Here is a 22043-nt window from a genome sequence, read left to right as displayed (position 1 = left end):
AGGCCAGAAATAAGATGATCATACAGTTTAACACATGGAGAAGGAGCTCATATAAGAGGGAGGGCATCAGATTTTTGGATCATTGGGCTCTCCTCCAGGGAAGGTGGGACCTGTACAGAAGAGATGGTTTGCAGCTGAACTGGAGAGGGAGTTCCAGGAGGTTTGCTAATGCTGAATGGGGGAGGGCATTTAAACTAGGGTTGCAGAGGGAGTGTCAGAACAGATAGTGGAGAGTTTGTAGAGACAGATCTTATTAAGACCTCAAAGTCAAGACTCAAAAGGTTGAGCATGGTGCAGCTAATGTCCTGAGCTGAAGATATTTCAAAGTAAGGAGCATTGCTGGAGAGGCAGGTGAGCGCAGGGCATGCATCAGCGTGTGGAATTATATCGTAGCCATTAGTGAGACTTGGTTGCAGGAGGAGCAGGACTGGCAGCTCAGTGTTCCGGGGTTCTGTTGCTCCAGACATGACGGAGCAGGAGGGATTAAGGGATTAGTTTTACTTGTCGTGGAAAATGTCATGGCAGTGTTCCGTCAGGACAGACTGAAGAGGCATTATGGGTGGAGATGAGGAATAAAAAAGATACTGACTACATTAATGGGACGATACTATAGACCGCCCTACAGTCGGCAGGATTTAGAGGAACAAATATTTATAGAGATCGGAGACTGTTGCAAAAAACATAAGGTTGATATAGTAGGTGATTTTAACTTTCCATGTACTAACTGGGAATCCCATACTGTAAAAGGACTAGATGGGATAGAGTTTGTCAAATACGTTCTGGTCTCCTCACTACAGGAAGGATGTGGAAACCATAGAAAGAGTGCAGAGGAGATTTACGAGGATGTTGCCTGGATTGGGGAGCATGCCTTATGAGAATAGTTGGCCTTTTCTCCTTGGAGCGACAGAGGATGAGAGGTGACCTGATAGAGGTGTATAAGATGATGAGAGGCATTGATCGTGTGGATAGTCAGAGGCTTTTTCACAGGGCTGAAATGGCTGCCACAAGAGGTTTAAGGTGCTGGGGAGTAGGTACAGAGGAGATGTCAGGGGTAAGTTTTTTACGCAGAGAGTGGTGAGTGCGTGGAATGGGCTATCGGCAATGGTGGTAGAGGCAGATACGATAGGGTTTTTTAAGAGATTTTTGGATAGGTACGTGGAGCTTAGAAAAATAGAGGGCTGTGGGTAAGGCTAGTAATTTCTAAGGTAGGGACACGTTCAGCACAACTTTGTGGGCCAAAGGGCCTGTATTGTGCTGTATGTTTTCTATGTCTCGATGAGAGTTTCCTTAACCAGTACATAGAAGTTCCAACAAGAGAGCGAGCAATACTTGATCTGCTATTAGGGAATGAGACAGGGCAGCTGACAGTGGTTTGTGTAGGGGAACACTATGCATCTAGTGATCATAATGCCATTAGTTTCAAAGCAAGTATGGAATAAAAAAGGTCAAGTCCGCAGGTTGAATTCTAAATTGGAGAAAGGCCAATTTTGATGGTATCAGAAGGGATCTGGCAAGTGTGGATTGCGACAGGCTACTTTCTGGCAAAGATGTACTTGGTAAGTGGAATGCCTTCAAAAGTGAAATTTTGTGAGTACAAAGCTCCTATGTGCCTGTAGAATTAAAGATAACAGGTTTAGGGAACATTGATTTTCAAGAGATATTGAGGGTTTGGTTAAGCAAAAACGGAGATGCATGGCAGGTATAGACAGGTAGGAATAAATGAGGCACTGACAGAGTCTGATAAATGCTACCAAACACTTAAGAAAGAAATCAGGGTTGTTAAAAGAAGAAATGAAGTTGCTCTAGCAGACAAGGCAAAAGAGAATCCTAAAGGATTCTACAGATATGTTAAGAGCAAAATGATTGCAAGGGACAAAACTGGTCCTCTGGAAGATCAGTTTGGTAATCTGTGCCTGGACCCAAATGAGATGGAAGAGATATCACGTGGGTTATTTGCATCTGTATTTACTTGGGAAACAGACACGGAGACTATGCAACTGAGGCAAAGCAGAAGCGAGGTCATGGACTCTATACAGATTACAGAGGAGGGGGTATTTGTTGTCCTGAGGCAAATTAGGGTGGACAAATCTCCGGAGCCTGCCAATGTGTTCCCTCAGTTCTTGTGGAAGGCAAGTGCAGAAATTGCAGGGGCCTTAGCAGAGATATTTAAATCATCTTTAGTGACAGGTGAGGTACCGGAGGATTGGAGGATAGCTAAACTTGTTCCACTGTTTAAGAAAGGCACTGAAAACAAACCAGGAAATTATGGGAAAGTTATTGAAAGGTGTTCTAAGGGACCTGATATATACGTATAGACATGGACTGATTAGAGATTGTCAGCATGGCTTTGTGCATGGTAGGTCATGTCTAACCAATCTTATAGAGTTTTTTGAGGAAGTTACCAGGAAAGTTGATGAAGGCAAGGTAGTGGATGTTGTCTACTTGGACTTCAGCAAGGCCTTTGACAAGGTCCCACGTGGGAAGTTGGTCAAGAAGATTCAGCTGCTCAGCATTCAAGATGAGGTAATACATTGGATTAGACACTGGCTTTGTGGAAGAAGTCAGAGAGTGATAGTAGATGATTGTCTCTCAGACTGGAGGCCTGTGACTATGGAGTGCCACAGAGATCGGTGCTGGGTCCATTGTTATTTGTTATCTATATCAATGATTTGGATGATAATTTGCTTAACTGGATCAGCAAATTTGCAGATGACACCAAGATTGGGAGTGTAGTGAATAGTGAGGAAGATTATCAGAGCCTGCAGTGGGATCTGGGCCAGCTGGAAAAGAGGGCTGAAAAATGGCAGATGGAATTTAATGCAGGCAAGAATGAGGTGTTGCACATTGGTAGGACCAGCCAGGGTACGTAACACACAGTGAATGGTAGGGTACTGAGCAGAGCAGTAGAACAAAGGGATGTAGGTCCATAACTCATTGAAAGTGGTGTCACAACAGTTGTAAACAACACTTTTGGCACAAGTGCCTTCATAGATTAAAGTACTGAGTTCAGGAGACGGGGTATTTTATTGAAGTTGTACAAGATGATAGTGAGGCCTAATTTGGAGTTGGTGTGCAGTTTTGGTCACCTACCTACAGGAAAAATGTAAATAAGGTTGAAAGAGTACAGAGGAAGCTAACAAGGATGTTGCCGAGAGCGGAGGACTTAAGTTATAAGGAAAGATTGAATAGGTTAGGACCTTATTCCTTGGAATGTAGAAGATTGAGGGGAGAATTGATAGAGGTATTCAAAATGATGACGGTTACAGCCAGGGTAAATGCAAGCAGGCCTTTTCCACTGAGGCTGGATGGGATTACAACTAGAGGTCATGGCGAAAGGTGAGAAGTTTAAGGGGAACATGAAAGGAGACTTCTTCACTTAGAGGGTTGTGAGAGTGTGGAATGAGCTGTCAGCACAAAGTGGTGTGTAGAAGCTCGATTTCAATATTTAAGAGAAGTTTGGGTAGGTGCATGGAGGTCTACGGTCCTGGTGCAGGTCGATGGGATTGGGTAGTTTAGATGGATGACGGGGACTGAATGGGCTGAAGGGCCTATTTCTGTACTGCACTTTCCTAGGATTCTATGACTGTATGACCAACACTTCTTAGAAATGGTACCCAAAACTGCTTACAATATTCCAAATGCAGCCTGACCAATGCCTTATAAAGCCTCAGCATTACATCCTTGCTGTTATATTCTAGTCATCTCAAAATGAACACCAACATTGCCTTGCCTTTGGACTGCTGATGGTTTCACTTTCTGATGGAGTCCATGTCTGGAATTAAGATCAATGTCTGCTGAGCATAATGAACCAGCTGTTGAAACATAAGACAATAAGACACAAGAGCAGAATTAGGCCATTCAGCCCATCGAGTCTGCTCCATCATTCAATCATGGCTGATTTATTATCCTTCTTAACCCCATTCTTCTGCATTTCTGTTCGAAATGCAGAAGAACAGTAGGGGGGAGGAGAGAGGAGAAGATGGTGGCGTGACGCAGCTCGCAGCAGACACTCTGGTGGTGATGGCTGTTATTTGTCAAGTAGGGTGCCGTGCACAATCCTGATTTGATGGAGACAGACGTGAGAGCACGAAGGAACATCTGGTGAAACTTCTGAAATGTCTGCTTCGCTGCTGCTGCTACTGTGTGGTCCAGAATCTCCGGAGGGGAAGGCCCCGAGTCCTCGGCTTTGCTTGTTGCTCAGCGGCCGGGGCGGGGTCGAAGCGCTCGGCAGAGGATCGTGCCGATGGTGCTCGGTGTCAGAGGGCTGGTCGGAGGCTCGAAGTTTTCGGACGGACTCAGAGTCTGCTGCGGTCGGGTGCTTCCAGGGTGCTGCATTGGCAAGTTTGCGACGTTTGGAGGTTCATGGCAGGGAGAGTTTCTCCCTTCTACCGTCTGCGTGAGGTGATGGGGCTATCGGGACTTGAGACTTTTTTTTACTGTGCCCATGGTCTGCTCTTTATCAAATGATGGTATTGCTTTGCACTGTTGTAACTATATGTTATAATTATGTGGTTTTGTCAGTTTTAGTCTTGGTTTTCCTGTGTTTCTGTGATATCATTCTGGAGGAACATTGCATCATTTCTTAATGCATGCATTTCTAAATGACAATAAACGAGGACTGAATGTCCTCATAATCTAAAAAAAAGGATGTCCTTCTATTCTGAGGCTGGGCCCTTTGGTCCTAGACTCACCCATTGTAGAAAACATTCTCTCCACATCCACCCGGTCAAGGCCTTTCAGTATTAAATAGGTTTCAATGAGGTCTCCCTTCATTCTTATAAACTCCAATGAGTATGAGCCTAGAGTCGTCAAATGCGCCTCATATATTAACCCTTTCATTGCTGGAATCATTCTCAAGAACTTCCTCTGTACCTTCTCCAATGCCAGCTTATTTTGTATTATATAAAGGGTCCAGGACTATTTATAATATTCCAAGTGGACATCGTAGTGGATTGTGATACCCACAATGCTCCAACTGGATGTCCACTTCCACACTATCTAGACCATTCAATATTTGATTGGTTTCAGTGAGAACCCCCTGGTGAATACAGGCAGTGATATGAAGCAAATCATTCAGGCAAGATCCAACTCAAACATGATCTGAGGGTACACCTGAACTAATACAATGCTGAGCCTGGCTGGAACTGCGGGACCAGACCCAACTCAAAAATGTTCAGAGGGTACATCTGACCAATGTTTCCCCTAATTTTTTTTTTACAGCTGCATAGACCAACCATTGTTCTGAGCAGGATATCTTTACACCACCTGAAAACTGTGTGGCACTTTATATTAACATTATATAAAAGAAAATTCCAGCTGCATGGCAACGAAGGCTATGTGCGTGGGAGCATTTCAGCTACTGTGTGGCCACGCACCCACACAGCTAGGAGGGAACAGTGCATCTGACTCAATAAAATGCTGGGCCTGATAGGATCCAACCTAAACACAATCAGAAGGTACATCTGACACAATAAGCCACATTGCTGGTTCCTGTCAGGTTAGTATGGAGAGCCAGGCTCCATCCCCTGAACTCTGAGCAACAGGTTACTGCAAGCATAAACAAGCTTCCAACACAACATCTGGAATGGCTCACCCACTGCTCAGCTGCTGAGCCTGTTTAGCCGGCCCTCGCACCCTCGCACTCCACCCTCACACCTGTGTAATTGCCCATCTGTAAGCTGAGGTCACTGCTCTGGACCCGGGTGTTCGCCTCAAGCTTTACAATCCTGAGATCACTACTCACCACCGATCCTTCATCATAACATCTTTTATTAATCCCATCTGTCCCACTGCTCAATGTGACCACAGCTGATCTACACTGCCCTCACTCTCTCTCTCTCTCCCTCTCTCCCTCTCTCTCTCCCTCTCTCTCTCTCTCTCTCTCTCTCTCTCTCTCTGCCAGATCGCCGGGACCCTCAATCCCTCAGTCCTGAGGCAAAGTTTTGACCTGAATCATCGACACTTCCTTTTCCCCTACAGATTCTGCTCGACTACTGAATTCCTCCAGCAGATTGTTTGTTACCCTCAGTTCCTCGAACTTTCAAAACATTTATCTATCTGCACCCTAAATATACCCAGTCCCCACCTCAGTGGTAGAGAGCTCCTGGGATTGACTCCCTCTGAGAGAAGACAGTTCCACACACCACACACCTCAATCTTAAATGACGGGGTTTTGTTCTGTAAATATGTCTCACGGTGATTCACGCTATTCAGTACATACCAATATCTACCCTGCCTAGAGCCTTTAGGATCTTGTATATTTAAATGTGGTCACCCCTCATTCTCGTAAACTCAAGCATACATGCCAGTGACTTGAACTACTGTTTGTGCTCATTTCTGGTTGCCTCATTAAAGGAAGAACATGGAAGCTTTAGAAAGGGTGCAGAGGAGACTTGCACCGATACTGTCTGGATTAGACAGCACGTCATAAGGAAAGTCTGAGCGAGCTAGGAATTTTCTATTTGGTGCAAAGGAGAATGAGAGGTGGCTTGATAGTGGTGTACAAGATGATAAGAGGCATGAACAGATGGAGATATTTTTTCAGGGCAGAAATGGCTAACAAAATGGGACATAAATTTAAGGGGAATGAAATAAAATATAGAGGGAGATGTCAGCGGTAGGTATTTTGCACAGAGAGTGGTGGGTGCTGCCAGGGGTGGTGGTAAAGACAGATACATTAGGAATATTTAAGAAAGAGAAGGGTTTGATTGATCTTGCAGGAGGTTAAAGGGTTGGCACAACATTGTGGGCTGAAGGGCCTGTACTATTTACAATCTTTGCAACAAAAGAACACAATGAAAGTAAAAGAAAGTAAAATAAATCCATTTTAGAGCAAAGTGACCAAAGTGGTCACAGTGTTGCTAAACTGTAGTGATTAGGGTTGTGTCAGTTGGTTCAAGAACCAAATGATTGAAGTGAAGCTTCAGTTCTTATGGGACTTTGGGCTTCTGTACCTCCAGGAACGTGGAACACGGCACAGGACAGGCCCTTCGGCCCGCACTGTTGTGCTGAATTCATTAAAAGAGTAATCAGATGCACTTCTTCCTGCATATCCATATGCCCAAGTAAGAGCTTCGTAAACAGCCCTATCATAATTGCCTCCCCTTAGCGGTACATATCACCAAAAATCTATCCTGGTCCAACATACTGATGTCAGGGTCAGGGAGTAACACCAGGGCTTCTACTTGCTCAGGAGGCTATACAAATTCAGCATGTCCCTGTGGACCCTTACCAATGTTTATTGATGCACAATAAAAAGCATCCTCTGTAGACGCATCACAGCTTGGTTTGGCAACTGCTCAGGCTGTAACCACAAGAAACCGCAGAGAGTTGTGGACACATCACAGAAACCAATTTCCCCTCCACAGACTCTGTCTACACTTCCCACTGCCTCAGTGAAGCAACCAGCAGAATCAAAGACCCCAAACACCCCTGACATTCTCTCTTCTCCCCTCTCCCACCAGGCAGAAGATACAAAAGCTTGAAAGCACATGGCATTAGGCCTATGGGCAGCTTCCACCCCACTGTTATAGAACATTCCCCAGTCCGATAAGAAAGGCTCTTGATCTCCTAGTCTACCTCATTGTGATCGTGCTCCTTGTCGTTTGCCTGCACTTTCTCTGTAGTTGTCACATTCTTTTCTGCATTGTTAAAGATAAATAGATAGAGTGGATAGCCAGCGCCTCTTCCCCAGGGCACCACTGCTCAGTACAAGAGGACATGGCTTTCAGGTAAGGGGTGGGAAGTTCAAGGGGAATATTAGAGGAAGATTTTTTACTCAGAGAGTGGTTGGTGAGTGGAATTCACTGCCTGAGTCAGTGGTGGAGGCAAATACACTAGTGAAATTTAAGAGACTACTAGACAGGTATATGGAGGAACTTAAGGGGTGGGTTATATGGGAGGCAAGGTTTAAGGGTTGGCACAACATTGTGGGCTGAAGGGCCTGTACTGTGCTATACTATTCTATGTTCTATGTTATTATTTCACTTTATCCTACCCCAATGCACTGCGTAATGATCTATCTGTAATCACAATTGCAAGGCAAGATTTTTACTGTATATGACAATAATAAACCAATACCAATATTGATAGCCCCATTCATTCTGGCAAAAAATGTGTTCCACACATCTCCATTGAACTATCTCCTCTCATCTTAAATTCATGCCCTCTAGTATTAGACATTTCAACCCTGGGATAAAGATACTGGCTGTCAATCTATGCCCCCCATAATCTTATGAACCCCTCAGCCTACGCCACTCCAGAGAAAACAATCCAAGTTTGTTCAACCTGTCCTTGTCGCCCATGCCATCTAATCCAGGCAGCATCCTGGTGAACCTCTCCTGCACCCTCTCCAGACCATCCACATCCTTCCTATAGTGGGGCAGCCAGAAATGAAAGCAATACTCCAGATGCAGTCTAAGCTGCCATATAACTTCCCTACACTTGAACTCAATTCCTCAGAACACCACTGGTCACAGACCTCCAGTCAGAATAAGCCCCATCAACTAATATTCCTTGTCTTCTATGGACAAGTCAATGCTGAATTCAAATGGTCCAGTCACCATGGATACTATGCATCTGAATCTTCTGGATAAGCCTACCATAAGGAATCTTATCAAACACCTTACTACGTACCATGAGAACATCATCCACAGCTCTATCTTCATCATCAATTCATTGTTTAGGAGAACAAACATGGGGTTCTGTGGACGAAAATGAGATTCCTGGATGGTAGGTTGCCTTCGAGTTGCTAGGGTCAGTGTTCAACAACAGTCTAAAGTGGGAGGGTGAACAGTGGAAGTCATGGTGCATGTTGGTGCCAATGATTTGGGTAAGAAAAAGAAGGGGGTCCTCAAGTTGGGTAGAAAACAGAAAAACAGGACCTCAAGGGTAGTAATCTCTGGATTGCTCTCCGTGCCACATGCCAGTGAGGGTAGGAATAGGGTGATCTGGCAGTTGAATCAGTGGCTGTGGATTTGGTGCAGGAAGCAGTGTTTCAGATTTCTGGATCACTGGGATCTCTTCTGGAGAAGGTTATGACCTGTACACAAAGGACGGGTATTCCTGAACCCGATGGGGACCGATGCCCTCGTGGGCATATTTGCTGGAACTGTTGGGGAGAGTTTAAACTACGTTAACAGGTGATGGGAGCCAGCGAGGTCAGAGGACGGTTCACTTGGTGTGATGCTAGATGCAAAGTGTAGAGAGTGTGTGAGGAAGGATAGGCAAATGTGCACCTTGTAAGCCCAGGTGTATATATATATATGCTCTGCCCTGCCTCGAACCACAGGTACATCCACCTGTGTACCTTGTCTAACTACAGGTAATTGCGTCCATGTAATCACAGGTGCAGCCAGCTGTGGAGTACATGTTACAACATGTGTTGTAACATACATAACATGACTTGCTGTGCGTGCAGAGTGCAGACACCTCTGACGATCCTGTTTTTCCTGCCCTGTGGTTTACTGTGGTATGAATCTGGTAGGGGGGGAGCTCCCCTCAGCAAACCCACACCCGTGGAAGGACATTTTCCCATGAACAGCCTGTCAGCCCATCTCCGAGCTTAAAGCGGCCTCGCACGGGGCAGAATGATCTCCTGAGACCTACAGGCATTCCTGACTTCAGAACCGGGGTTACTTTCACTGACAGATCGTGAGATTTGTCGTTTTGCTACAAGAGTACAGTGCAAAATATACCATAAATTACACTGGGAAATAAGTAGACGGAGCAAAATGAGAGCAAAAATAGTGATGTACATGGGGTCGTTCACCGTCCGTCCATAAATCTGACTGTGGATGTGAAGAAGCTGTCCCTGAAACGTTGAGTGTGTATCCTCAGGCTCCGGTACCTCCTCACTGATGGTAGGAATGAGAAGAGGTCCTGTCCTGGGTGTTGTGTCTCCTTAATGATGGATGCCACTTCCTGAGACGTCGCACCTTGAAGATGTCCTCGATGCTGGGGGAGGCGAGTGCCCGTGATGAAGCTGGCAGAGTTTATAGCACCCGGCAGCTTTTTCCAATCCCGTGTAGTGGCCCCTCCAACAAGTTAGTGATGCAATCAGTCAGGATGCTCTCAGTACATCTGTAGAAATTTGTTCGAGTCTTTGGTAACATACCAAAGCTCCTCCGACTCCTAATGCGCCCAGGATAGATCTTTAGAGATGTTGACACCCAGGCACTTTGAACTGCTCATCCTTTCCACTGCCAATCCCTTGATGAGAACTGGTGTGTGTTTCTTTGACTTCCTCTTCCTGAAGTCCACAATCAATTCCTTGGTCCTACTAATATAGAGTACAAGGTTGTTGTTGGGACACCACTCAACTAGTTGATTTAACTCAGTCCTGTACGCCTCCTTGTCACCATCTGAAATTCAGCCAACAGTAGTTGTATCATTGCTGAATTTATGGGTGGGATTTACACTGGACCTAGCTACACAGTCATGGGAGTACAGAGGGTACAGCAGTGGGCATCCTTGATGTGCAGTAGCGTTGATTGTCTGTGAGAAAGAGATATTATTTCCAATCCACACTGATTGAAGTCTCCCGATTAGTAAGTCAAGGATGCAGATGCAATCTAAAACAGCTCCCAGTGCCTGTGGTCAGGAGGGACTCCAGCTCCACATGAGATGAAACCTTTCACCACGGCATCAAGCAGAGGGGCTCGGAGAGGCTGGATCTCAAGATCACCCAGACCTCAGGATGGGCTCCTGGTTCCAGGAATGGTGTGGGATTGGTCTTGCCCTTATAGAGTCGGACAGCACGGAATCAACTCCTTCCACCAACACAGCTAAGAAATTCTGTACATACCAAGAGGGGAACCCAGAGCTGGCCAAAGTTGATTGAAAGGGGGCACTGTCGAGGATGATGGCAGAACGGCAATGGCTGGAGATTCTGGGGGTAACTCGGAAGGCTCTGGATAGGAAGCATACATCCTGAAGATGAAGAATTATTCTAAAGGGAGGATGAGACAATCGTGCCTGACAAGCGAAGTCAAAGACAGCATAAAAGCAGAAGAGAGGGCATACAATATAATAAAAATTAGTGGGAAGTTAGAGGATTGGGAAGATTTTAAAAACCAACAAGAAGCAACTAAAAAGCTATGAGGAGAGAAAAGATAAAATATTATTTCAGCCAATAATATAAAAGAGGATACCAGAAGTTTTTTATGGATATATAAAGAGTAGAAGAGAGGCAAGAGTGGATATCAGACAACTGGAAAATAATGCTCGAGAGGTAGTAATGGGGAACAAAGAAATGGCAGGAGAATTTAATCAGTAATTTGCATCAGGCTTCACTGTGGAAGACACTAGCAGTACGCCAGGAGTTCGAAAGTGTCGAAAGCAAAAGTGAGTGTACTTGCTGTTATGAAAGGAGAAGGTGCTTGAGAAGCTAGAGGTCTGAAGGCCAGATGGTCTACACCCCAAGGTTCTGAGAAAGGTAGCTGAAGAGATTGTGAAGGCATTAGTAATGATCTTTCAAGAATGACCAGATTCTGGAATGGCAGACGGAATACAGAGCAGGGAAGCTTATGCTCATGCACTTTGGCAGAGGAAATAAAGTCACATTCTATTGTCGCTCGCTCATCCTGAGTACCGAGTGACTGAATGTTCCAAATCTGCCTCCCATGCAGGACTTTCAAAAGCCTTGTTAAATTCCATGTAGACAACATCCACGGCCTTTCCTTCATCAACTCTACTGGTGATCTCCTTGGAAAACTCTATAAGATTGGTTCGACATGACCTACCACACACAAAGCTATGTTGAATATCTCTAATTGAGCCCGGTCCATGCAAATATTTGCATGCTCTGCATAGTCCAGCGGAGGGGAGGCTGGTTTCTGCGATGTGCTGAGCTGTGTGCACAACTCTCTGCAGGTCCTTTACACCATACCAAGCCATGATGCATCGGGATAAGATGCTTTCTATACAATGCATTGATAAAAACAGGTGAGGGTCATCCTGAGGAATCAGGTTCACGGATTTGCAGAGTGGTAAGTAGGTTAACTGTTTGTATTTATTTACAGGACAAGACGGACACTAAGCATGCACACTGTGGCAGATATTTATCTAAAATGCGTGCCCGGGCCCTCTTTACTGCAGCACACCTCCACAACTTACTGTTCTCACGCCCATGATGACCCGGAGAGTGAAAAGAGGTCGCGCTGTTACCGCGCGCTAAATTTAAATTCCATTGGGGCCATGTTGTCACCAGCTGAACCTCGGGAGGTGGAAGGAGTTGCAATGGTCCTTACACAGGCTAATCCCCGCTTACCACAAAGGAAGTAGCTTTCAACGAGTGAGGAAGTTAGACACGTACTCCGACAAGGATCATAGGAGACATCCTGAATTTGCTTACCCTCCCAAGGAAGCAGAGTCACTGGTGAGCTTTCGTGATCTGTGGGCTTTAGGCCTGATGTTTTAATACTTTCCAAAAAATTTTATTATTTTAAAATGAATTTTGTTTCCCTCGTTATAAAATTAAAAGCATATTGTTATTAAGTGTAAATATTTAAACAGGTTCCAAATGTAACTGATGCTTGTCTTTATTGCAGTGACTCAGTGTCCCTGACCCCCCCCCGAGGATGATTCACGTGTAGTTCCCTTACAGTTCGAACCCCACACAGCACCAATGCTTCTTTTCTCATCTGGTCCCCAGGCTGTCTACAGTCCAAATCCAAGGTTAACTCTGTGACTCTGTATGTCATCATTTTTCTTAACACTTGTTTCAAACTGTGATGATCTGATTTTGATATGTGAGGCAGGTTTTTTGTTATTGGATGGGCAACTATGTAGAAGAATGGCTTCAATTACCTTGCCATGATTCCGGTCCAAAGAAAAAGAATGTTTCAAATTACATTATAACCAAAGGATTGACGTTTACGGAAAGGATGAGAAATTGGATTGAAATTTGTCAACTGTTCTGCAGGACGGCCCATTTGGAGAAGAGCTCAGTAATCCGTAAGGCCTAATTTATTTGTGTGATGGTGAGTGGCGATATAAAGGCAGGAGATGATAATGGGAATCACCTTTGATGGAAATAATGCCCGGAGAGGGAAAGAAGACACAGGTATGAGTGCTTTACAAGCTCCCGAGTGCTGGACAAAGTGGTGAAATGATAAAGCCAGGTGATAAGGGAACTAACGTAGAACAGCAAATTGTAAACGCAAGAGATTCTGCAGATGCTGGAAATCCGGGGTAAAACACACCAGATGCAGGAGGAGCTCAGCAGGTCAGACTGCATCTGTGGAAAGCAATAAACAGTCAGTGTTTTGGCTAGAGATCCTTCATCAGCACTGTTCAGTAACATAGAACAGTAGAGGCCCTTCAGCCAACAATTTTGTGCTAACCAAAATTAACCTACTCCATAATCAATCAATCCTTTTCCTCCTACATAGCCTATAGCCCTCCATTTTTCTTTCATCCACGTACCTATCTAAGAGTCTCTCAAGAACATAGGACATTTGGCCCACGATGTTGTACCAGACTTTTAACCTACCTCATGATCAATCAATGCCTCCCCTCATATGGAACCTATAGCCATCAATTTTACGATCATCCATTTAGTTTTTTTACTAAAGCTCATTTAAAATGTCGCTAATGTATCTGCCTCTACCACCACTCCCAGCAGAGTGCTCCAGGCACTATTTTCATGGTCATGAGAGATTTTCATCTAACATATTGATTGGATAAGCGGGAATTAAAGATTAAAGGTTAGCTTGATTTGTCATGTATACATTGAAGCTTCAAAACATACAGCGAAATGTGTTGTTTTATATCAATCAACAACATAGTCCAAGGGTGTGACAGGGGCAGCCCGCAAGTGTTGCCATTCTTCACAATTTACTACCCTCACTAAACTATACATCTTTGGAAAGTGAAGGAAACACATGTGGTCACAAGGAGAAGCTATAAACTCCTTACACAGTGGCAGGAATCGAACCCCGATCACTAGCACCGTAAAGCATTGTATTGTACTAACTGTAATGCTATGGAATGGGTGAAGAACTAACTTGTGGAGTGTATCAGGGAGTGTTTCCGAGAGATGCAGTTTCCTAGACCTAACTAGCAGCAGGCTATTTAAACTTGCTCGTAGGTAATGAGATGGATGAATAAAAGATGTTATGATGAAGGGTCGGTGGTGAGTAGTGATCTCAGTATTGTAAAACTTCACATAAAGCTCGAGGCAAACAGCCGGGTCCGGAGCAGTGACCTCAGCCTACAGACGGGCAATTACACGGGTGTGAGGGTGGAGTTGTCTGAGGTGGAAAGGCTGAGCAGGCTCAGGGGCAGCTCAGTCGATGAGCCGTGCCAGATATTTCGACAGCTGGTTCATTCTGTTCAGTAGACATTGATCACAGTTATAGGCATGGATTCCATCAGAACGTGGAACGATCCATGGTCCAAAGGCAAATGCAATGTTTATTTTAATTTGTATTGATTTATTTAGTGATCCAGCGCATCCAGCCCTTTGAGTCTTCTTACCCAGTGAGCCCTGACAACCCCGATTATCCTTAAGCTAAACACAGGACACTACACAGTGAACAATTAACCTTGCTGGTACGTCGTTGGACTGTGGGAGGAAACTGGAGCACCCAAAGCAACACCTTGGTCCCATCGGGAGGACTACAGACAGCTCCGGAAATGGAATCTGAGCTCCGATACCCTGAGCTGTAACAGGGTCACGTCAACCACCACACCACCGCGGCGTCCTATGCTAGCATTCGATTCTGGAGGACGAAGAAATAAAAGCAAGGGTGTAATGCTGGGGCTTTAAAAGGCATTGGTCAGACCACACTTGGAGTATTGCGAGCAGTTTTAAGACTATATCTAAGAAAGGATGTGCTGGCATTGGCGAGGATCCAGAGGAGGTTCATGAGAATGATCCCAGGAATGAAGGGGTTAACACAGGAGGAGCATTTGATGGCTCGGGGTATGTTCTTTAGAACACAGAGTGGTAATCTCATTGAAACCTGAACACTATTGAAAACCCTAGACAGAGTGGATGAGGAGAGGATGTTTCCAGTACTGGGGCAGTCTGTGTTAGTCATGTTTTATTTTCTATTTTTACCCACTGCTGCCGCAAGGACAACAAATTTCACAACATATGCCAGAGATATTAAACCTGATTCCGATTCTTAGTAATACAGCTGACATAGTCAAAGACCCATGTCGCTGCCAGGATATTCTCCATCTACGACCACAAAGCAATTCTGAATCCAGGGAGCCATTTCTCATGGATCCTACGCTTCATGACATCCTGGATGAGTCTAACATTGTCAGACACCTTACTAAATCCATATGCACCATACTGCTATTGCATTGTACCTGAATTATAGAAGAGCCCTGATGGAATTAGATTAGATTAGATTAGATTACGAGGACACGCAGTCCTCTTTTATTGTCATTTAGTAATGCATGCATTAAGAACTGATACAATGTTCCTCCAGAATGATATCAAAGAAACACAAGACAAACCAAGACTGAAAAAACTGACAAAAACCACATAATTATAACATATAGTTACAACAGTGCAAAACAATACCGTAATTTGATGAAGAACAGACCATGAGCATGGTAAAAAAAAAGTCTCAAAGTCTCTCAGAAGTCCCATCATCTCACTCAGACGGTTGAAGGGAGAAACTCCCTTTCATGAGCTTCCAGCACAGCAAACTTGCCGATGCAGCATCCTGGAAGCACCCGACCACAGTCCGTCTCTGAGTCCGTCTGAAAACTTCGAGCCTCCGACCAGCTCTCTGACACCGAGCACCGAGCACCATCTCTGCCGAGCACTTCGACCCCGGCCCCAGCAACAGGCAATAGGCAAAGCCGAGGATCTGGGGCCTTCCCCTCCAGAGATTCTCGATTGCACAGTAGCAGCGGCAGTGAAGCAGGCATTTCAGAAGTTACTCCAGATGTTCCTCTGTGCTTCTCACGTCCGTCTCCATCAAATCAGGATTGTGCACGGCATCCTACTTCACAAATATGTATCATTCGGAGCGACCGCGTGCACGGCGTCGCGTCGCCATCTTCTCCTCCCCCCTTTTATACATTACCATGAGATCTCCTCTCACTGTCCACTGACAACAAATCTAGAGTCCTCCTGGTGTCTCCCTATAGAGAAGGATGGGACTGGTCCTTGGGTTAAGACTCTAAGGTAGAGAAGGTCAGTTTTGCTGACATCAGAAGGGATCTGGTAGGCGAGAAAGGATATCAAGGCTTGCAGCAGGATGGGGACCTGCTGGAAAAATGGGCTGATAAATGGCAAAGGGAATTCAATGCAGGCAAGTGTGAGGTATTGCACTTTGGGAGGACAAACCAGGGTAGGATTTACACAGTAAATGGTAGGGCAGTGAGGAGTGTGGCAGAACAAAAGGACCTGGTAATACAGATGCATAATTCCTTGAAACAGATGAACAAATAATTCCTTGAAAATGGCTTTGCAGGTAGTTAGGATTGTAAAGAGAACTTTGGCGCATTGGCCTCATAAATCAAGGCATTACACACAGGAGTTGGGATGTTATGTTGAATTTATATTAGACATTTTTGAGGACAAATTTGGAGTATTGTGTGCAGTTCTGGTCACCTACCTACAGGAAAGATATCAATAAGCCTGAAAGAGTACAGAGAAAACTTTCAAAGACGTTTCTGGGACTTGAGGACCTAAGTTGTGGGGAAAGGTTTGGACTTCATTCCCTGGAGTGTTGGAGAATGAGAGGAGATTTGATAGAGACATTCAAAATTATGGGGGTATAGGTAGGGTAAATGCAAACAGGCTTTTTCCACTGAGGTTAAGTGAGATTAGAACTAGAGGTCATGGGTTAAGGGTGAAAGGTGAAATGTTTCAGGGGAACATGAGGTGGAACTTCTTCACGAGGAGGAGGGAAGTGGAGCAAGCTGCCAACAGAAGTGGTGGGCTGTGGATTTGATCGTACCGAAGAGAAGTTTGGATGAGTACAAGGCTGGGAGGGATATGGAAGGCTATGGTCAATGGGACTGGGCAGAAGCCCAAGCCAGCACTGATTCGCCGGCCTGAAGAGCCTGTGTCTGTACTGTAGTGCTTCATGACTTTATGATTCCTTATTCAACAGTCCTGCCCTCCCAGGACATAGTTTGGTGAACCCTTCCCTGCACCATCACTTTTGCAACCATGTCTAGTCAGGCCAAACCTGAACCTGGCACCTCATCTGTGGTCTCAACCAAACCCCATGCCATTGCACACTCAGATCCTCCCAGGACTACTGTGGCACACATCATTAAAGACCCTCGCCAACCAGGACATGCCTCTTCTCATCACTACTATGAGGAGGAGGCACAGGAGCCGGAAGGCACACACCCAATGTTTTAGGAACAGTTTAATACTATCGATACTATGAATTACAAAACTAAATTGTGCGTAGAAAAGGGAGTAACCAGATGGTATAATTGATAATGCTGGCTGCTTTACTGAAGCAGCAAGAAATGTAAACACAGCCCATAGGGGAGAGGCCGAGTTTCCGTGACATGATGAGTTGTACCCACAACAATGAAGTTCCTTGCAGTCACGGGTAGAATAGGTGCCATACCAAAATGCCGGAGACTCGACAGGTCAGGTAGCATCTATGGAGGGAAATAAACAGTTGATTTTTCAGGTCCACCATTTTGTGTGCGTTGCTCTGGATTTCCAGCCCCTGCAGAGTCTCTTGTGTCCATGAGATAGTTCTCATGGATTCATGGACCATTTGGCAATCTGATAACGGAGGGGAAGAAGCTGAAGGTCATGGTTAAGGGGAACCTGAGGGGCAACCTTTTCACTCGGAGGGTGGCGGGGAGAGTGGAACGAGCTGCCAGCGGAAGTGGCGGATGTGGGTTCGATTTAGGAGAGGTACATGGATGGAAGGGGTGTGGAAGGCTGTGATTCAAATGCTGGTGAATGAAACTAGCCAGAATAACAGCTCAGCCTGAACTAGGTGGGCCTCAGGGCCTCTTTCTGTGCTGCAGTGCTCTATCATTCTATCACTCTATAAGAGAATAAACACATTATTAGGCCATTCAGCCCATTGATTCTGCTCTGTACTTCCACCACAGCTAAGTTGTTATCCCTCTCAACCCATTCTCCTGCCTTCTCTCCATAACCTTTCACAGCCTTGTTAATCAAGAACCTATTGACCTCTGTTTTACATACACTCAATTACTTTGCCTCCACAACTGTCTATGGCAATAAATTCCACAGATTTAAAACCTTCTGGCTAAAGAAATTCCTCCTCTTCTCTGTTCTAAAAGGACAGACTGAGGCTGCATCCTCTGGTCCTAGGCTCCCCCGCTATAGGAAACGTCCTTTCCACACCCACTCTGTCGAGTCCTTTCAATATTCAGTAGGCTTCAATGAGAACCCCTCCCCCTTTCTTCTAATTTCCAGCAAGTACAGACCCAAAGCCATCAAATGTTCCTCGTATTTCATTGCCTTTCATTCCCTGGATCATTTTTGTGAACCTGTTCTGGACCCTCTCCAAAGGCAGCATATCGTTTCTTCAATAGAGGCTGAAAATGGCTCACAATACCCCAAGTGTGGTCTGACCAATGACTTATAACGCCTCAGGTTTATATCCTTGCTTTTATATTCTAGGCCTCCTGAAATGAATGCTAACATTGAATTTGCCTTCCTTACCACTGACTCAACCTGCAAGCTAACATTTTGGAAATCCCGCACGAGGACTCCAAGTTCCCTTGCACCTCTGATTTTTGAATTTCTTTGGAATTTCTTCTACCGAAGTGCATGACCAAACATTTTCCTACACAATATTCCATCTGCCACTTCTTTGTCCATTCTCCTAATCTGCCTCAGTCCTTCTGTCGATGATTCCCTGCTTCCTCAACACTACCAGCCCCTCCACCTATCTTCATTATCACCCACAAACTTGGCCAGGAAGCCGGCAAGAATGGAGAGCCATGGACACTGTATAAACAGAAGAGACTTGTGTGGTTAGGCTTTCAACTACTAATTTAATGTGTTCACACAGAGCCATTTCAATGAAATGGGATTATGCAGGATGAGCCTAATTAGGTTTCTGATGGTTGTTACAGTCTCAGGTATCAGTGCACTCACTTGTATATTACGTTTCCCAGACTCTCGCCGTTTCAGTAACACATTGCTTTCCTGTGGAGCTGCGTCAGGGTGTAGTTTTTTTTTAGTATTTTCTTTGTACTTTAACTCTCCTCTGCTCCCTTTTATTTTTTATATATGCGTAATTGTTCAGTAAATCGTCATGTAACTGTAGTATAGTTTATTCTGTATTTTTAGAAACCTCTCGGTTTTTCAGTAGCAGGTGTCATGCTGGTGGAATCTGGCTATCTCATAGGTTAATTGTTATCCTTTGAATGTTGTTTCTCTCTAGTCTGAATGTGAGAAAACCACAACTGTCTTCTCCTTTGTCTTCTTTTCTTTGTTAATTATTTGCTCTTGTAACACTGTCATCGTGTTACACTAACCGCTATGCCACTGACACGATTAGCATAAGGCTATTGCAGTGCCAGCGGCCCAGGTTCGATTCCTGCTGCGGCACGTTCTTCCACGAGCCGCGTCAATTTCCTCCGGGTGCTCTGGTTTCCTCCCACATTCCAACGATGTACAGGTTAGTCCTGACGAAGGGTCTCGGCCTGAAACGTCGACTGCACCTCTTCCTACAGATGCTGCTTGGCCTGCTGCGTTCACCAGCAACTTCGATGAGCGTTGCTTGAATTTCCAGCATCTGCAGAATTCCTGTTGTTTACAGGTTAGTAGGTTAATTGGTCATTTGCATATAATAGGTTGGGGTGGGTTCATTGGGCCAGAGGGCCTGTTACTGTGCTGTATTGCTAAATAAAATAAATTACATCAGCCATAACCACCAAGTTTTATGCCTCAGAAGAACCTCTCGATCAATATCACTGGATCCGGCAGAGAGCAGCACCCCATCGCCCTGCAGGTGATACCAAAGTCCTCAGAACAGTGGCTTGGAGGGGCAGTGAGATCTGGTGAAACAAGAGCTGAGCATGCGGTGGTGACTCCAGGAATGGCTTCTCCTCGTGGGACTGCTGGTTACATATGACAAATCCGTGCGGAGTTTAATGATCCAGCGATTCGGGAATTCAACTCTTGGGAAAACGTTGCCATCTCGCTCGATAAGATGCTGTTGCCTCCCAGTGGATGAATCCAGTATTGCAAGTGGAATCGTCACCCGGCAAGTGACTGGAGGACAGATTCTACCAAACTTTTAAAACTATTTATCTCACTTTTTAAAAAGTTTAAAATCTGTTTGAGTTCTCTGCCTACTTTCTGTAAGTCTGCTCCCGGAGCTTCGGTAGCTCAGAGAAACTCGTACGTGGCTTCAGAGTACTTTGCCAATGAGCAGGAGATCACGGCAAGCATTTGTAACGTCTCAGTAACTTGTCAGCTGTTTCTGGGAATTATCCACTGACAGAAGCTGCTAGCTTCTGAATGGTGAACGTGGAAAGAGAGCTGGGAAAGCTGAGAGACAGACAGGGGAGAGTGAGAGTGAGTTATTACTCTGCCATCATGAGCCAGTGTGGGTAACGTTACTCACTCCAACTCCAAACTGATTCCACAACCCGGGACTCTACAACTCGTGTTCCCAGTATTAGTTACTTAGTTATTTGTTTAATTATTTATTTACTTGTTTATTTATTTTTTATTTGCACGATTTGCCTTCATTTGGACATTGGTCGTTTGTCAGTCTTTGTGTGTAGTTCTTCATTGACTCGAATGTATTTCTTTGTTGTACTGTGAATGCCTGCAAGAAAATGAATGTCAGGGTGGTATATGGTGAATATATAGGTACTTTGAGAATAAATTTATGTTCGATTTTTCTGACTTTTGACTTTCGCTTGACTTTTTGATATCATCAAAAGGAGGGAAAGAGATTTAACGAGACAGAGAGAAAAGTGGAGAAGTGTGTGGAAGTGTTTACTGGGGTGGGGTGGTCGTGGAGGCAGGCAGTTTGAGAGGATTATTTTCACAGACGGTGACAGTTGCCTGGAGTGGGTTACCGGGGCTAGTGGGTGGATCAGGCAGTCTGGTAGAGTCTAAGAGGATTTTAGATAGATACATGAATATGAAGGCAATGGAGGGGTGTCAGATGATACACGGAAGGAGGACATTTAATACAAATTGGCATCAGAGGTGCAGTTCTGTATTCTATGTTCTATAAAGCAGCGTGCAGTGAACTGACAGACACAACGTAGCAGGGACAATGGGACAGAACATAGAACTGTACAGCCCCTTCGGCCCACAATGTTATGCTGATCCTTTAACCTACTCTAAGATCAGTCTAATGCTTCACTCCCACATAGCCCTCCATTTTTCTATCACCCATACAGCTATCCAAGAGTTTCTTAAATGCTCCTAATGTATCTGCCTGCACCGCCACCCTGGTAGGATATTCCATGCACAGAGGAGAAAGAACACACACGGTCACAAGGCAATGTGAGCAGGAATAGGCCACTCAGCCCTTCAAGCCCATTCCTCCTTACAATACGACCAGGGATTATCTATGCTCCATATTGGTCTCAGTGTTCTGATCACCAAAAAGTTGTCTGCCTTTAAAAGACTCGGGTCAGCAGGAGAGCTACAGTGGGAAAAGAGACAAGAGGTACATAGTCATAGAGTACTACAGCACTGAAGTATTCCCTTCGGCCCATCTACCTGGTGACTAACTCTTGTCCTGCCTAGTTCCATCCAACCACATCCTGACCATAGCCCTCCATACTCCCCCATCCCTGTACTTGTAGAGATAGTCGGTGAGATTGATGAGGAAGGAGGGAAGCAGACAGAGCAGGGTGATATAGGAGGGCAGGGTGGGGTAGAGGGGGAGGGGGAGGCAAAGGAAGAGAGAGGCAAGCATTGGGAGAGGGTAAGTGGGTGGGAGAGAGGGAGGGATGGGAAGAGGGAGAGAGGTTGAGATGGGGAGAGGGATGGTGAGAGTCAGTGACAAGAACTGGGAGGGTGAAGAAGGGGAGGGACAGAGAGGGGAAGATACCTGAAAGAGCAGAAGGAAATGGGACAGGCAGGGATA

At 45.2% G+C, this 22043-nt stretch overlaps 1 long non-coding RNA gene across 2 annotated transcripts; it reads left to right on the top strand.

Annotated features, from left to right (window-relative positions):
• Nucleotides 1-209: 209 nt before the first annotated feature.
• LOC134348303 (uncharacterized) lies at nucleotides 210-20810 on the top strand. Of its 2 annotated transcripts, none has more exons than XR_010018388.1 (3): nucleotides 210-1556; nucleotides 12021-12376; nucleotides 12549-20810. It is a non-coding gene; the product is annotated as an uncharacterized LOC134348303 (long non-coding RNA). The 2 variants fall into 2 exon arrangements; XR_010018389.1 differs by having other exon boundaries at nucleotides 12021-19745; nucleotides 19878-20810.
• Nucleotides 20811-22043: the final 1233 nt, after the last annotated feature.

Source organism: Mobula hypostoma, chromosome 6 (genome assembly GCF_963921235.1).
Source record: "Mobula hypostoma chromosome 6, sMobHyp1.1, whole genome shotgun sequence".
NCBI lineage: Eukaryota > Metazoa > Chordata > Chondrichthyes > Myliobatiformes > Myliobatidae > Mobula > Mobula hypostoma.
The sequence above is the reverse complement of the archived record's forward strand: the minus strand, read 5'-3'. Positions and strand labels throughout refer to the sequence as shown.